The 18,103-nt window shown below is 35.7% G+C and overlaps 1 long non-coding RNA gene across 4 annotated transcripts; it reads right to left on the bottom strand.

The window, feature by feature from the left end:
* Positions 1-2,382: 2,382 nt before the first annotated feature.
* Positions 2,383-15,079, bottom strand: LOC123639518. 4 transcript variants are annotated; one of them, XR_006735751.1, is made up of 5 exons: positions 13,399-15,079; positions 12,551-12,703; positions 5,798-5,831; positions 4,500-4,678; positions 2,383-2,396 (listed from the first exon to the last, which is right to left on the bottom strand). It is a non-coding gene; the product is annotated as an uncharacterized LOC123639518 (long non-coding RNA). The 4 variants fall into 4 exon arrangements; XR_006735750.1 differs by lacking the exon at positions 2,383-2,396 and adding an exon at positions 10,229-10,356 and having other exon boundaries at positions 3,783-4,678; XR_006735749.1 differs by lacking the exon at positions 2,383-2,396 and having other exon boundaries at positions 3,784-4,678.
* Positions 15,080-18,103: the final 3,024 nt, after the last annotated feature.

The raw sequence follows: 18,103 nt of genomic DNA, 5'->3' as shown, positions 1-18,103 counted from the left end.
TAAAAGCTATCCTAGATCAATTTATGTATTAACATGTTCATATGGAGGCTGTATTTCTCAAGATGGCTACAACAAAATTTCTCATCCCATATATTCTTCTTACATGTGATGTTTACATCCATCTCCATACCATTGAGAGGTGCGATCTTTGTTCTCTTCTCTTAAATCTGGCTGAATCTGTGAGTACCGTGGAAGTGACACAGTGCAACTTCCAAAACTAGATCGTAAAAGATGATACAAGTTTCACCTGACATTCTTGAAATCCAGCCACCATGCTGTGAGGAAGCCCAGGCTACATAAAGAGGCCACCTCTAGCCAAAAATCCCAGCTGATCTGTACCAATTATCTATTATTTCATAATAAATTATTCCAAAATTTAGCAGCTTAGAGTAATAACAATTATTTTATTATTGTCTATCATGGTTTGGAGATTGACTTGGCTCAGCTAGGCAGTTCTTACTCAGGACCTCTCATGCAGTAGGAGTAGACTGTGCCTGGACTGAAGTCATCTCAAAGGCTTCCTCGCTTACATGTCTGGCACTTGATAGTGACTATTGGCTGGGATTTTATCTAGAGCTGTCGGCTGACCTACACATCTAGGCTTCCTTATGGTGGCTGAGTTCCAAGAGTGAGCAACCCAAAATAAAGCCAGGAAGAAGCTGTACAGCCTTTTATGACTTAGCCTTGGAAGTCACATAGCCACACTTCTGTCATACTTTATTGATGAGACAGTCAGAGTTCTTCCCAGGGTCAAGGGGAAAGAATATAGATTCCAACTCTTGGAGAGGGGTGACAAAATCACACCGTAAGAAGAACATGAGGGATGGGAGATGCTTTTCTAGCCATCTCAGGAAAATACAATCTACCACAGTCTACAGCAATGCTATTATATCTATCTCACAAATGAGAAAACTGAGGCACAACAAAAGTAAGTCAACTTGCTGATAGGCACACAATTAGCATGGTTTCGAGCTGAGATTAGAACCCAGGCAGTCTGATTCCAGGGCCTAAATTTTTTACCTCTATTCTGTGGCATGCTGTTCTCTCTAATAGAAGCACATTCTTGATGAGTGTGTACGAGAGAATTTAATTTTATCACACTTAATAAATCCTTAGGTAATGTACATAAAACATTTAGAATTGGTTTGGTACATATAGGCTTTCAATAATGGAGCATGGGGATTCTTGTTATACACAAGTGTGTATAGAGAATGAGAGGAACATGAGGAGGAAGGGATGTTCCAGATAAAAAAGAACGGTATTGAATTAGCTTCAAGAATAGATGGATTTTGATTTCATTATGGAAGTTTTCAGCAGTCTCCCTCGCACAGCCAGAACCAACTTTGGTTGTACACTAGTCAGAGAAGAAGAGATGGACATTTTTTAAGTACCTACGTTGTGTCAGACACTGAGCTAGCTGCTGAAATTCACCATCTCATTCAAGAGAAGAAGCAGAGGACTTCTAATGAAGAGATTAACAATTTAACTCCAAGATAAAGAAAATCCAGAGATTTTACATTTCCCCAGTAAAACCTTTCTTGATCCTACCAGCAAGAATTAACATTATCTTCTGAATATTTTATAGCATTTTATTTGTGCAACTGTAATGATAATATTTTATAATTTAGCATTTATGTATAGTTTTGTCTCCCTTAGGGCCAAAACAATAAGCTTTATTCATCTAGGTATTGCCTACAACATCTTGAGTATAGTGGGGGCTCACTTAAATAACATAAAAATTAAATTAAGTGCTTGCTTTTGAGCATAAGCTTACATGTTCAAATAATATATTATTTCTGGCACCGAAGGAGCAAGTTACACAAGTTATGTAATTATATTTTTCCAATAACAAACTTATTTATGAAAACTTGAGTCTCAATTTATGACACTGGCTGGAAATTTATGGCACATCTTGTACTATCTTATGTGCAAAAGTGTTACCTGGTGATAATCTACTCATACTATAGACACACAATTCCTGGTACTCTGAAATCCTAATTATGCAATGCTAGGTGTGTTAGAGTTTTTTATACTGCAAATAGCAACACTGGCAATGAGTATGAACTCTAGTAAAAAGAAAAAGAGACTGCAGTGTTGCAACAAGGGCTGACTCATTAAAAATCTTTCCATGGGATTTGTACTGATGTGCAACATAGACTGAGGCTCACTTCCATACTGTCAGATCCAGTAACAGCACCAGCTCCCAGCACCCCTCTCTTTGTCCCTGAATTCAAATACAGTATAAAATTTAAAGATTTCCTCACCTCTGTTACCAGTAGCATGGAATGTGGTCTATTTAAAAACGACCATACTGTTCATCTTGGCCATCTATAATGAAGTAATAAATGCATCAAATTATCTTCTCCTCCATTTAGTTTTATGTGTGTACTATTTGTCTGAAATAACCAAAATTAATTTTAAGGTCATTTTAAACAGGTAAGATAAATGTGATAGAGTAAAAATAGTACAGAGTTAGAGATCCAGAAACTTGTCAATTCTGATACTGTCTTACCAGGGACTACCTAAGTAGCCTGAATATGGAGTTTAAATATGCCATTTTCCATTCCCTTACAGGGAACTCATGTTTTCACAAGTTTTTAAAAAAATATTTTTTTAATTTATTTTTTATTTATTTTTTTTGAGACAGGATCTCACTCTATTGCCTGGGCTAGAGTGCCGTGGCGTCAGCCCAGCTCACAGCAACCTCAAACTCCTGGGCTCAAACAATCCTTCTGTCTCAGCCTCCCGAGTAGCTGGGACTACAGGCATGCGCCACCATGCCCAGCTAATTTTTTTCTATATATTTTTAGTTGTCCAGCTAATTTCTTTCTATTTTTTTAGTAGAGAAGGGGTCTCACTCTTGCTCAGGCTGGTTTTGAACTCCTGAGCTCAAACAATCCACCCGCCTCGTCCTCCCAGAGTGCTAGGATTACAGGTGTGAGCCACCACTGGTTCACCTCAATAAAGCAGATTAAAAATATTTAATCTGCTTTATTGAGGTAAAATGGAAATTCATCAATTTTAAATATACAAATCTATGTGTTTTGACAAGCGGACATAGTTAATAACTATCACAATTAAGATACAGATTTCTCTAGCTGCCCCCGCAATTTTCTTGTTAGCCTTTGCTGTAAAGCTACTTCCAGATCCTAGCAACCTGCTTTTTATAACTATAATTTCTTCTTCTCTAGAATTTTATATAAATCAAATCAATTAGCATGTTGTCTTATGTGTCTGGTTCCTTTCACTTAGCATAATTATTTTGAGATTCCAATGAAGATTCATTTTTAAAAAGCTATCATTGCCCACATTGAATTATCCAGGCATCTTTGTAGGAAATCAATTGATCATGTATTTGTGAGTCTATTGCTGGCCTCTCTATTCTATTCCATGGATCTATATGCCTATACTTAAAGCCCATACTATGCTATTCCAATAACACTTGAGTAAGTCTTGATATCAGGCAGAAGTTCTCCAACTATGTCTTTTGGATGTTTTTTTATTATTTTACATGCTTTGCATTCCCATATACATTTTAGAATTATCTTTTAATTTGACAAGTAAGTCTGCTGACATTGTCAATGAGATTGTGTTGAATATATAGGGGAGAATTGACATCTAACAATATCGAGTCTTCTAGTGTATGAATATGGTACCTATCCACTTATTTAGTTCTTCAATTTCTCTCAGCAATATTTTATAGTTTTCAGTGTACAAGTATTGCACATCTTTGTTAAATTTATTCCAAATTATTTTACTTTTATGCTATTGTAAGTGATATTATTTTTAAAAATTCAATTTTGTAGTCTGTAGAACTCAATTGATTTTTATGTATTGAACTTGTATCCTGTGATCTTGCTGAACTCCCTTATTAATTTTATTAGCTTTTTAACAGATTCCTTATTTTTTAATATAGATAATTATATAATATGGAAAAGTTTTATATTTTACTGTACAATTTGTAAACATTTTATTACTTTTCCTTCCTTATTAACTCAGTTAAAGCCTGCAGTTATAGATGTGAGACAGAGATCAAGAAAGCTTTTATCCCCATAGGCAAATTCTATTAACCCAGTGAAAAGGCCACTGTTTTCCCCTTTGCACTGCAGTGTCCCCTTTGTCATCATCAGGTGACTATGTGTAGATCTACTCTAGACTCTCTATTTCATGCCATTTAGTCTATTTTGTCTATCTGTGTAACAGTGTCACAGTGCTCTGTAATCAGTTTGGACATCTGATAGAATAAGTCCTCCGATCTTGTTTTTATTCTTCTATAAGTTTATGTTCGCCAGTCTTGGCCCTTTAGATACAAATTTTTCAATCAGTCTGTCCACCTTGCCCTTGTCCATGACTACAACTTGCAAAGATTTTGATGAAGACTGTGGTGACTCTATAGGTCAGTTTGGGAGGAATTGTCATTCTGACAGTTTTAAACCTTCCAATCTATGAATATGTTATACAACTTGTATTTGTTTCCTAAGGCTGTCATAATGAATTACCACAAACTTGGTGAAAATTTTCCTTTCACAGTTCTGGAAACCAAAAGTTCAAAATCAAGATGTCAGTAAGGCGATGCTCCCTCCAGTGGCTCTAGGGGACATCCTTCCTTGCTCCTGCTAGTTTCTCGTGGTTCCTGGAAATCTTTGGCTTGTGGCAGCTGAATGTTCAAATCTTCCTCCTACAAAGACACAAGTCGTTGGATTTAGGGTCTACCCTAAATCCAGAATGATTTCATATTGAATTCTTTAACTAAGTACATCTTCAAAGATCCTATTTCTAAATAAGGTCACATTCTTGGCTTCCTGGTGGACATGAATTTTGGGGAGACATTATTTATACCACTACACACCATCCATCATCTTAAGTCTTCTTTAGTTTATCTCAATAGTTTTCATTTTAGAGTCCAGACAATTTAGATTTTTTTCTTGATATTTGCTGTTTTGTAATACTGTTGCAATGATTTCATTTCTTTAAATTTTATTTTCCATTTGTTTGTTGCTGATATGTGGAAACATAATTGATTTTGTATATTGACCTTGTACTTATATATTGATTTTGATAGTTTGTCTTTAGATATTTTTAAATTTCATTTGTATACCAACATTTTATTCATGAATAATAACAATTGTATTTCTTTCTTTCTTTTCCTTATATATTTTACTTATTTTTATAGTCTTTATTGTATTGGCAAGGACCTCCATTATATTGTTAATTAGAAATCATGGCATGCATTTTATTTCTGATTTAAAGAGAAAATTGTTCAATACTTTACTACTAATTATGACATTTGTTATGTTACTTTGTAGATTTCTATTATGAAATTAAAGTTCCCTTCTATTTTGTGTTTGCTAAGAGTTTTATCCTCAATGAGTGTTGAATTATGTTTTTCTACATCAAGATGATTATATGATTTTTCTCCTTTCCTCTGTTAATGTGGTGAACATTAATTGATATTTTAAAAATGTGAAACCACCATTGTTTCTCTGGAGAATAGCCTGATATATGTATATATGTGTAAACACACACACAAATATGCATATGTATAGATTTAAAAAAATATATCACATAATTTTATTTGCTAGTATTTTGTTTAGATTTTTTGCATCTGTTCTTGAGAGAAATTTGTTCATAATTTTGTTTCTTGTAATGTTCTTGTCAAGTTTTGGTATTTAGGTTATGCTGGTCTCGTTAAAAGAGTTCAGACACATTAAAATTAAGAACTAATATTTTTCAAAAGACATCAAAACAAGAATGAAAAAGGCCACAAAATGGGAAATAACATTTTCAACATACACACCTGATAATGGATTTATGTTCTGAATAGAGAATTTCTGCAAATAAATAAGAAAAATAAAATTAAATTGGAAAATGAAGGGAAAGTCCTGGGCAACCAGAACGTAAAGTAGAAAATCCAACTGATCAACCAACGCACAAAATGTCTAACTTATCAACTTTCTGGAAACCGGTAAGTTGATGCTAAAATGAAATACCAACTACTGCACATATCCCCCAGATTGGAAAAAATTAAACACTCTGAAAATACCAAGTATTTCCAAAAATATGGAGTAACAGAAATTCTTATTCACTGTTGGTGGGTGTATAAATTGGTACAACTATTTTGAAAAAGCTGGCAACGTCATCTATTAAATTTAAGCATGCACATATCCCACAGCTCAGAAATTCTACTCCTGGCTAAAAACCCTAGAGACATGTGATTATATGAGTGCCAGAAGAATGTACAAGAATATTTATATCATCATTGACTTGTAATAGCAACAAACTTAAAATAACCCAAATATCCACCAACAGTAGAATGGATAAATAATCTTGTGGTAAAATTTCAAACAAATGAATATCATAAAGCAATAAAAATAAACAAACTAGAGCAATACACAATAATGGGAATGGAATTAACCAATATAGTATTAAATGAAGAAGAAGAAGTTCTCAAAAGAATAGGCAATGGACACATAGGGGTGAGGCTTCGGGAATGCTGTCAGTGTTTATTTCCAAGTTCATTTGATCATTATATAAATGTTCACTTCATAATTATCCATTATACTGTACATTTAAATGTATTTTTCTGTACACATGCTATATTATATACATGTTTAAAAATGTTTAGGAACATTTTTAAACGAAAATAATTCATATATATGTCTTTATGAAAGCATATACTGACAATAACAATTATTAAACTTAAGATTTTATAATAAATATAATTGTGTTTCAGAATCTAGGTCTTCAGCTATTTGTAATAATTTTCAATGATTTTTTTGAACAGTGAATTTCTATGTCATGATTTAAGTGACAAGAGACTAAGTGCAAAATGCAATATAGATTTCTTCAGAAGACTTGCACATTTAAAAGTTAAGGCTCATAGACTGGGTGAAACTTCAAATATATGAATAATAGTTTGTAATATTTTTGTCAACCTTCTATTACAATTGATTATTATAATAGAAATATTCATCAATTACTATTTTATAACTATAAATGAATAAGGACAAATTAACCATTAGGGAAAGGACGTTTTTTATAACTCAGTAAACAAAATGAGACAGATTAATCCTATTATTCTGAGAGAGGCCACTATGTAATATTAGCCATGTATTCTAGAATACTTCGTGTTTTGTTGACATAAAATGAGTAAGAATGTAAATAACGAGACATCTTTTATCAGCCTATCTGGTCAAAAGCAAGTATTTTTTTTTCTCAGAAATGATTGAAATAATTAGCTATCTCTATGTACTAAGATGTGTTTCTTTGTAGTTCAGTTGTGCTTTCTGAGAAAGACGAAAAATATTGCAGAGATCATGAACTTTGGAATAATGTCTAGCTGTGACTTTGTGCATATTACTTTATTTTTCTGAGCCTCATTATCCTTACCTATAAAAAGGAAGAAATATTAGGGAATTCTTGGGCTCGCTGTGCTTATTTATACTGAGAAAATAATATATAGCATATAGTAGGCACGTAATAAATACTAGTTGCTCACTTTACAGTTAGGGTCTTTTCTAACCCTATGATACCATATCTAATTTAAATGTAAAATCTTCTATTTATAATTTAATACATTCATATTACATAAAAATCTTGCACCCAACCTCATTTTGGAAATGTTAGGAATAGGGAATAATATGTTAAAAAGAAACTCATGTTGCAGTCAGGCATTTTTGCAAACAAATGTGCATATGACAAACTTCGATTTGAATCCAATTTAACTGCATATGTTGATTACCTCGTACTTTCTCAAGCTGTTTCAGAAAAAGGCAAAAATATGCCTTGGGTAAAATTTGATGATCCTCAACTCTATTCTAGGACCAGCAGTAATATGTTGGGAAAAAAGAAAAAGAAAACACAAAAACTGTACTAAAAATCAGACAAAGTGGCTTCCAATCTTATGAATTCCAGCTTTGTGACCTTGTGCAGTTCATGCATCTTCTCTAAGATTTCTTAACTCTAAAATCAGGCTAAAAATACCTGCCTTGATTTTTTATTTTTAACAAGATTCTTATAAGAATCTAATGAGAAAAGAGTGAATACAGCATTTGATTAGGAATCTAAAGATCTTTAATTTAACAAAAAAAAAATGAAAAAGATATTTGGTAATATCGTACAAGAGGGAAAAGAAGGTATGTCCACTTTAAATAATGAACGAAACTTCTTCAGAAAAAATCTTTTGTAAAACATAGGTAGAAGAAAAAAATAAATGTTTCAAAAAGGACCATGCTGGTTAGTGTTTCATTTGTAGTGACAATGTTATCCCGAGATTTTGATTCCCTCCCACATCCACAAAGGGAGCCAGGAGGGCACCCTTTAGGGGATAATAGCAAACCTTCCAGATTGCAGAGCAAAAACCCACGCCTGGCACTGTGCAATACACAAAGTCTCTCTAAACTTTAGTGGTTCATCTACCAAAAAAAGGGATTAGAATACAATTTCTCCAAAGTTCTTTTCAACACAAACTTTCAATGACCGCATTTGAGGAAGAGTTTCAATAATGGGAAAATAATGCACACTTTACATCAGTGTAATGAAATCTCTTTGTGAACCAGAGGTAAAGATAAAATAAGTGAGTCAAACAGAACCTGAAATATTAGACCAATTTAATCAGAATTAGCAATTTTCATGGTTGCAAATACGCAAAACATCTGTGCAATACTTCTCCCTAAATGAAACAATCTACGGGAAAGCATTTTGGAAACTATAGGATGCTATACAAATGTGAAGTATTATTAACATCATCTTGTTATTTGAGCCCACAGACTTGGCGTAAGTGGCCTATATATTTCAGCTGTGACCAATCACCCTGGGTGGGCATGGTGGGGAGGGAAGAAGAGGACAGGGGAAGTGGATTTGCTTCTCCTGTTTTCTAGTTTTCCCTTGTTCCCCGAGCCAGTATGTCTGTGACCTACTCTGAGCAGGTTTTTCTTGTTTGGTTTTTCAAGCATTAAGAGGTGGTTACTCCCCAATAGACAGACAGACAGACAAGCAGATAGTCAAGTCTTTTTGTATGTTTAGATTTAGGGAAAAAGTCACTTTAAATTCTCATTTCTTCATTTGAGACATTTTTAGACAAAGCAGGTGGTATGGTACGTATTTTACCATTGTGTCCAATATTTTCCATATGCTAGCTTATTTCTTTTCTTTTCTAAAGTAAGCTGTAATTTGGATAAAGTCCTTCTAATTGGTAAGTGCTTTAAAATAAGAATGGCTAGTTATGAGTCACTGCAATGATGTTAGACCGCATGGGAGTATTATGTGCATGTAATGGTGAGAGAAACTGAGGGATTGAAACAAAGGTAGAGCAAGGAAGTAGACCTCCCAGGCCGTCTGCAGAATGCCAAATCTCTGGAAAACAGTGACTGCAGAATTATAATTTGGAAGATGCCTGAGAATGGACAAACTTCTCTGCATAGGAACCTAAAAATCCTCAGCAGATGAATCTGTGCTGTCTGAAAATCACATGACTTGGCTTAATGGCTTATTAGAAGTTGCTTGTTTAAATTGAATGTTAAGTTGCAAGAATCTTTGGGGAAATCATTATGATCAATTATGAACTAGATTATGAAGAAGAAAAGCTGGGCCTAGTACTTGCTTAAAGCTGTATTTTCATCAGATTTCATCTTCCTTATAAGAGGATAATTGGGTAAACAGTGTGTCTTGGCCTGGGAATTGGGGATGGGGGTGGGGATTGGAGAGACTCTTGCCTTTACTTTTTTTTCCTCTAATTTCTAGACTTGGCTAAACTATTATTCAAACTCTCTCATGGTAAAGGAAGGATAATGTCAATATTAAAGCCTCCAGAGCAAATAAATAACATATTGATTTCCCTAAAGGCTTCCTAAATTAACTGCTCATCTCAGCTTGGGGTAGAGGATTTGCAGCTTGAAATACAAGTCTTTCTCAAACTCAACTTGAGCATTTCTGTCTCATGTGTCCCCTGATAATTATGAAAGAAAGTCAACTGGTGTCACTGGAATGCAAATGACGTCAGTTGTGAAATGATTAAACGGTAATGTTCAGAGCTTCTGTGGCCTGGAGAGTTTTTAATGGCATTATACAGCAAGTGCCATAGTGTTACCCAAAAGGGGGAAGGCAGATTAAATTTCTGGGGAGGAGAGGGAGAGCTGTTTTCAGTTTGAACTACAAGCCAGAAAAATCTCTTTCTGCTATAAGAACTTCAATCCTTTACAAAAGCATGGGAGGGGGAAGTAAAACTAACCTTCTATGATGTTGCCAGTGAATATATCGCACAGAGCGTTACATAGTGATTCCTTAGGTAAACAAAGGAGGTCTAAGAAACATCAGTGATCAGGGCTTTGAAGCAAGAGGTAGACATTCCAACACAGGCTATGTAGGGAGACAAGAACAAAACGGGGACACAAGGGAACCCAGACTGAATTAATACAAATAATAAATAATGCTATCAAAACCCACTGTATTGTTAAGATAATTTATTGTGTACAACCTTACGTATATAGCAGGGTAAAAATAATTTAAAAATTTTTTTATCTTAGCAGTAAGAACTAATGTTACTCAGGATGAGAACTGCTTTTGTTAAGAAAATAACACAGTAACTCTCTTAGGGTGTGGAAGTGAAGACATGCTAACAGCTGGAAGGAGGCAGCAAACCGTGGAGTCAGACTACTCTGCACAAGAAATCTAAGGAAGTTCTGATCCCAGGAACGGTGAGTGAATTGGTAAAGAAAAGAATTTTAGAGAAAAGACCGAGAAGGCTAAACTGCGTGGTAGGAAAGCATGGTCAAGAAAGTGCAGTGAGAATCCCTGCCAGGGAGAGGGAAATCGCCAACTGCCTTTTAAGAACAGAGATGCTAATAATCAATTTTAAGTTGTTTAAGGTTCTCCCAGCTCTGTTATCCTGAACCTGTCATACAGTCTGCTAAATACATTTCCTTGTACAGGAAGGTGCCTGGGGAATAAATGACCCGGGATGGGAAGCGAGACCCAACGTGGAGTGAAGGAGTGCAGGACAGTGGAAGAAAAATTCAGAGCCAGGGTGACTGAAAGAAATGTGAATCGTTCTCCCATCCTTGCCCTACACCAGAGAAACTCTGGGGCTATGATGACAGCTTGCCTCCTCCAGCGTCCCAGTCCCTTTCCTCCAGGTGTGGAGGAGTTAAGGTCCTGGAGCGACTCTCAACCAGTGCAGGGGTGGGGACAGGGTGGACGTGGGTGGATAAATGCCCCAACCTTCCTTTGCTCTTCTCTGGCGAGAAAATCTTGAAGGGTGTTTCACAAAGTTTCTGAAAGGGTCCCTAGGGGTATGGACTGAGGCCTTTTTGCCCACAGTGGTGACATGCTCATTAACACACTCTTTGGCTTTTTTCCCTTTCTGTCTCACTCTTATACTTGTGCTTCTTGTCCGCACCTCTCATGATATACCTGTACCCATGCTGTTAACTCAGGGTCTGATTTTGGAGAAAACCAAACTAAGATACCCTACCACCCCTGTCCCTACTCACACTATTCTAATCCCACTTCTACCATTTGCTTGCCTTCCAGAAATAGTCTTTGCATAGGCAAGCATTTACATATGTATGTATGTATGTACATATGTGTGTATGTATATATAGATATGTTTATATATATCTAACATAAACTTTTAACAATTTCTCAACCATCCAAAATAGAGGGAAAAAATCCATATCCTAGACAACAGTCTAAGATAGCTCTCTTTTCTAAAAAAAATACATTGCACTTAAAAGAGAATAAATCTGATACCACTAATCACATTTAGAAATTATGCATAATGCATGCCATTTAGACTCAACCGTGTTGATAGGGAGTACTCAAGGGCTCACCATTCATTAGTAGCTTGCCGTCCACTGCTCTTATATCAGTGCCCTCATAACTGTGTTACACACATACATGAAATATATAGCACACTGGGCTTCTTGGCAAAGTGGCTATTATATCTAAAGTAATAATTTCAAATATTTAAATTATTTGTTGTAAAAGACTGAAACTCTACATAAAATTGTCTTAAAACTAAGAACTTTAAAAAAATTTGATTTTAATTGTGCTATGAATTAAAAGTCATTTTAGTATTCAAATGTTCTGTTTGTTGTGCTGACTATCCATGTGCCAAACCAGCCAAATTAAGTTCATTCTTTGTAACCTACTATTCCTTCTCTGGGACATGTGGTTTTCTCTAACATATGGATGTGATAATTACTATTAAACTTCATATTTCTTGTTAAATTTTAAGAGATTGGTTTCTTGTGATGCTAATTTGGTTTTATTATTGTTTGCCTAGAGTCAAACATAATCCTTTTAGAGTTTTATACTATGATTAATATGCTATGATGATTTACAAGTATGCACACACACATACATGTACATATACACATACATGTATCCTGTTTTATATATACCATGGGAATTCAAAATGGAATCGATCTCATTTGAACCAGTAATCCAAGAATAACAACTAGTGGCTTTATTGTTTATCATTAAGTTTATAGATTCTTTACATTCAATGCAGTTATATTCAGTTGATTATCATAGGAACTACTTTTTTCACCTCATAATGAGTCCACTTATTTTAGAGGGAATGTACAAAATCAGTTATGTTGTCATTGTTTCTTGGCTTCTTTGAGTTCTTGTGAAATGCCTTTGTGTTTTCTCATGATGTATCTTCACGTTATTTTAAAATGCCAAGTAGAATGTGACATAGCTGCAACCAGAAACAAATATCAGAACCTTGTTTTAATGTCTTGCTTACAGCAGGCAAACATTTCAAACTACGTATTATTTTCAACCAGAAATGCTTTTCAGCTTGTTTCCCTAGTTAGCAATTTTAGTGGCATTTCTTCTTCACCATCCCACTAATATATTATTTTTAAATTTTTATTTCAAAATATTACAGGAGTACGAATGTTTTTGTTACGTGGATCGCTTTTGTAATGCTTGAGTCAGGGCTATAAGTGTGCCCATCACCCGATAGTGTTCACTGTACCTGCCACTAACATATCCTGTGCACTAATTACATCCTAGCCTTCCTTATCAAACTCGCTCTCAGGAAATGTATCCGGATCTAATTCACTCAAATATGTGACTTAGTGATATCATTTGTTTTCTGGAAATTTGGATGTCATGGGGGAAAAGAGTTTTGTTTTTAACATTAAAAAAAATGGAAGCCAGGGAAAATTTAAATCTATATATATTTGGCTTACTGAGTAGCTCAATATAGGTTATAAACATGAGATATTTTTATTTTTATCCAGTCACTGTTTTCAACCATGCTCTATCAACTGTCACTTCCCTATTCCTTAAGGACATCTTGGACATGTGCCATACCTTTCACTAAAAGCTCAGGCCTGTTTAAGACTCTCACGACATATTGGCTTAAATCTCACTTATTCTCCTTACCTGCACCTCTTCCCTCTCTAAGTCGTCCAGGACTGTGGCTCGAAACATTTGGAGAGGGGAGAAGAAATGATCTGATCCTGCTTACTTCTTTCTCGTCCGTGTTTCAGAGCTTGCTTCCTCCTGGTTTGGGAGAGTGGGAGAAGACATAGGGGAGGCAGAGATCTTTCGAGGGTAATCAGTCACCTGCTGGTGGTGGGGAGGCAACCAAGGTTCCAATCAACCTCAAGTTGATTCTGTCTGCTCTTATGATATAATGGTCTCCACACTGATGCTGTGCATGGCTTTCTTAGGAAGTTTTAGCTTTTTGTCAGCCTCCTCAGCCACTGGGCGCCCTCAAAGAGGGGCAGCCATGTCTCCCTTTAGTCCCTCTCAAGTAGGCCCTGTCCCAACCTCCCTCAGAGTGGGGCATCTCCCCGCCCTCCATGAGAGTCTTGGAGAACTGGGATGGAGTTCTTTCCCAATGCACACCAAACCAGCGTCTGTTATTACCTCTCTGTTGCCAGATATTCCCTCAAGTCTTCTGCCTTTGCAGAAAATGCCGTGGCACCAATAGCAAGTTTTACATATGGCAAGAAACTTCAGGGAATAGGCATGAAACCTTCCCCGGAACTCCCCTACCATGCTGTGCTCTTGTCTAACGGGGCCACCAGGATAGGACTGCAATAAAGAATGAAATTCTTGTCTTCCCATCTCAGGCAGCCTATTGCTGTACTCACAGAGCTTCCCAGACATCTCCCATCATATCTCTTTGTGGTAGGCAGAATTCTCAGATGGCCCCCAAGATTCCTGCCTCTTTGAGTGGGCCGAATCTGTGAATCTGATGGTAGATTACTCCTTGAATAGGTTATTAGTTATTGGACTTTGAGTCAAAAGGGAGATAGCCAATGACCCTGATCTAATCAGATTAGCAACTAAAAGGAACTGGCACTCCCTTCCTGAAGGCAGAGAGATTAGAAGTGTGAGAGGGCCCGTGGCAGAGACCACATAGCAAGGACCTGAGAACTTTTAGAAGCCGAAATCAATTTCATGCCGACATCTAGCAGGACCAAAGGGATCTCAAGGCTACTAGTACCAAGGAACTGAATTTTGTAAACTTCCTGACAAAGTTTAGAAGTGTATCTTTTCCTAGCTGAGCCTCCAGATGAGAACACAGTGTCACCGACACCCTGATTTCAGCATTGTAAGACACTAAGCAGAGGATGCAGCTGAACTGAGCTCAGGGAAACTGAGATAATAAGTTTGTGTTGTTTTAAGCCATTAAATTTTGCCATTAAGCCATTTGTTATGCAGAAAGAGAAAACTAGAAATGCTCTCTCTTCCACTTCTGTTCTTCCCTTATCATCTTGAGGTGAGGATTGGTGTTGGCATGATATGTAGGAGGTAGCAGGGCCAATTCAACAATCTTATAGCAAGCTTAGAAATATCTGGCTTAATTTCTTGGCAACACTCTTCAGAATGGCATAGATTGGGGGGAGCAGTGTTAATAGATCTTTGTCCTTAGGGAGGGGCCTTGATGACAATTCCAGAGGACCAACATATTAAATATACACTAATGTCTTCTTATATATGTACTACTGGATGTTTTAGTGGCTTTCTTATATCATCCAGCTATAGTTAGAGAGAGAATGTGTGTGTGTGTGTGTGTGTGTGTGTGTGTGTGTAAAACTTGTCTTATTTATAAAATTAACACATGAAAAACATATTTTACATTACGAAGTACCATACATGCATGAAATTAAAATTTTATAGCATTCATTCAACATTTGTTGTGATGAATCTGTGTGTCAAGTCTTTGAATTTGCTCTTAAATATTTATAATTGAAGACAAATTTGGCTTCAAGTTGCTGAACCTCAAGGAATCAATTCTTTTAACAAATATTTATTGAGTGTCTTGGAAATGAAACCTGAAGAAGGGATAGCCCTTGTCTTCTCAGCATATTGGAGATGGCCAAATATATAAACAAATATTTGAAATACAATGACAAACATGGGCACACTATCAATGTCTGGCCATGTCAGGACTACTTTGTAGAGGGCTGTGTCTAAGGTAGGGCACTATATGCAAAACTCTGTGTGTGTATTTTTGTTTATGAGAAAAGGGTCCATAACTTTGTCATATTTTCTAATGAGTTCATGTCCAGGTTAACAAGGGAAGAAAGGGTGTTCTCAGTGGAGGAAGTAAGATATACTGAGGAAAAGAGATGACACAATATATTGCCTAATCTAGTAACTACATTGATGTGGTTGTCTTATAGCAGTGGTCCCCAACCTTTTTGGTATCAGGGACTGGTTTCATGGAAGACAATTTTTCCATGGACGGGGCGGGGGGCGGGGGGATTAGGGGGTGGGGTGTCATGGGTGGTGGGGCTGTGGTGCAGAACTCAGGCGGTAATGCGAGTGAGGTCTGTTTCCTAACAGGCCCTGGACTGGTACCAGGCCATTGCCCTGGAGTTGGAGGCCACAGCCTTATAGGGTATGTGTAGGGGATTCTGACATCTCTTTACTGTTACTGTTTTTGAGATCGTAAATATGTGAAAATAATAAAAACTTTGATATGGGAGCCAAGTAAAAGAAGCAAGATTTTCTAAATTTAGGATGAACAACATCACACAAGTAAAAAGACCACTTGCTTCCAAAACAGTAAGAAGAAAAGAAAAAAGCAGCTCCCCTATAGTTTTGCAGACTTTGTGACATAGAACCAAGCTCTAACCACTATCTGCTTCTTTTGATTTGCCACTTTTTATTAATTTCATTAAATTTTGACACGTTGGCCCAATTTGAACAATACTTATTTCTTTTTTATATATTCACTTATTATATTTGTTGATTTGATATAAATTTATACTACAGAAAATGAAAGAATCTGAAACAAGAGGAATCTGATCTCAAGAGAGATTTAGATCTGTCCAAATGTATAACCGGTGTTTTGTAACATGCTTTGAGAATCCCAGACTGCATTGCTAGACCAAGTCTCTAAAGACAAAAGGTGTTCTACAGTATTTGAAGGTGAATGTCCATCATTGACTCCAAAAAGCTGCTTTTATTTATTTATTTATTTATTTAGCAATGCTGGAGCTTGAACCTGGGACTTCATGAAGAACTGCTAGTTTTATAATATTTATTCTATAGTAATGCTATCATCAATGATAGTTTTGCATTAGATTTCAATTACTACTTTCTGGATTCAAGTAATTTGCAATAGCATAATTTTGTGTAATGATACAACAATTAAAATGTTTGGAAGTCCTCTGCTTTTTTTCTAAGTCCCCTTCTCCTTTACTTATAGTGAATACATTCCTAAGTATCCAGTGAAATAATCTAAAATTGCATGTATTTCTATATTAATAATTTTCCTATTGCATAAAAATGTTGAATTCCATTGGCAGCAAAGACCAAAAAGTAATGTGAGTACCCTATCTGAAGTATTTTATTTTCATTTCTAAAATATTATAATTATGCAATTATAAAATTATAAAACTATAAATATAATAATTATAATCAATAATTTATAAGTAAATAACAATTAAATTACTATAATAACAAATTATAATTATCATTTCTAAAAATTACTGCAAAATTTCATCTTCATAAATTTGGAAAACTAAATAATTTTTCTTTTAATTACTAACTTTTCCTCAACTCTAAAAATGTTATGAATCTATACATATTAACCTTTTCAGAAACTTTTTAAATAGTGATCAGAGCTACAAAATGAAGTTAATAAATATTAAATTTGAAGCAGGAAGCAATGTATAAAGAAGCAGACTTCCTAAAGCCCCTGACATGTCTTCATTTATACTGTGCCCTATTCCATGGTGGGATTAGACTGATATGCATGATCAATAGCCAGTTTCCTGAATCTTCCCATTGTGTGTCTGCTGCTCATCTGCATAATCTATCAGAGAAGTTCCATAAACCACACTACTTTATATATAGTTGCATATAGGTCTGAAATTGGCAATCCTGGCATAAGATTCAAAGATGCCCAACAGTCATGTAACTATGATTTTCAGAGTCTTGGTTCATCTCACTGGTCTGATTTTAGTCTAAGTTTCCAGGCCTGAATAAGACATAATTATGACACTACCTTGTCCTTCCAACCATTCCATTCCAGCACTACAGCAGTACTTTGAAAGTGCTGCTCTGACTTTGATGTTGCTCCCCATTCAAATATTTATTTACTCATTTGGGAATTCACTGCTCCAGGGTCAACGTTATCTCATATCTTGACATCTTTCCACACCACAATCTCAAGACGATTTTCCTTTCCAGTTGAGTGTGCTGACCTTTCCAGCCATTGGGCTCAATGGGGTAGCGCAGTATTAGGCTAACTTATATATTTCATAAAATACCTTCCACTGGCTAGAGAGATTTTGTTGTTCATGGACTTAAATATCAGGGGAAAGAAAAATTTCTTCCTTTCTCTTCCTAATTTTTGTACTTTTAGAACCAGGGAGACTCCTATATATATCCTATGAAGGAAGATTTGAATCGCAGAGCCAGCTAGTTATATTTGGCAGTACTCTGTAAATCAGAAGTCCCCACTGTGTGTGGAGTCTCTCAGAACACTGTTGATTTCTATTTGAGGCAAAAGGTCAATAATGTTTTTGTGTGTAGTGTCTCGAAACACTTGTTTTATCTAAGCCACCCCAAATTACTGCATGACAGAGTTATCCCGACATTGTTATAAGATGATATATACCAA

This window comes from Lemur catta, chromosome 6 (assembly GCF_020740605.2).
Source record: "Lemur catta isolate mLemCat1 chromosome 6, mLemCat1.pri, whole genome shotgun sequence".
In the NCBI taxonomy this organism is placed as follows: domain Eukaryota; kingdom Metazoa; phylum Chordata; class Mammalia; order Primates; family Lemuridae; genus Lemur; species Lemur catta.
The sequence above is the reverse complement of the archived record's forward strand: the minus strand, read 5'-3'. Positions and strand labels throughout refer to the sequence as shown.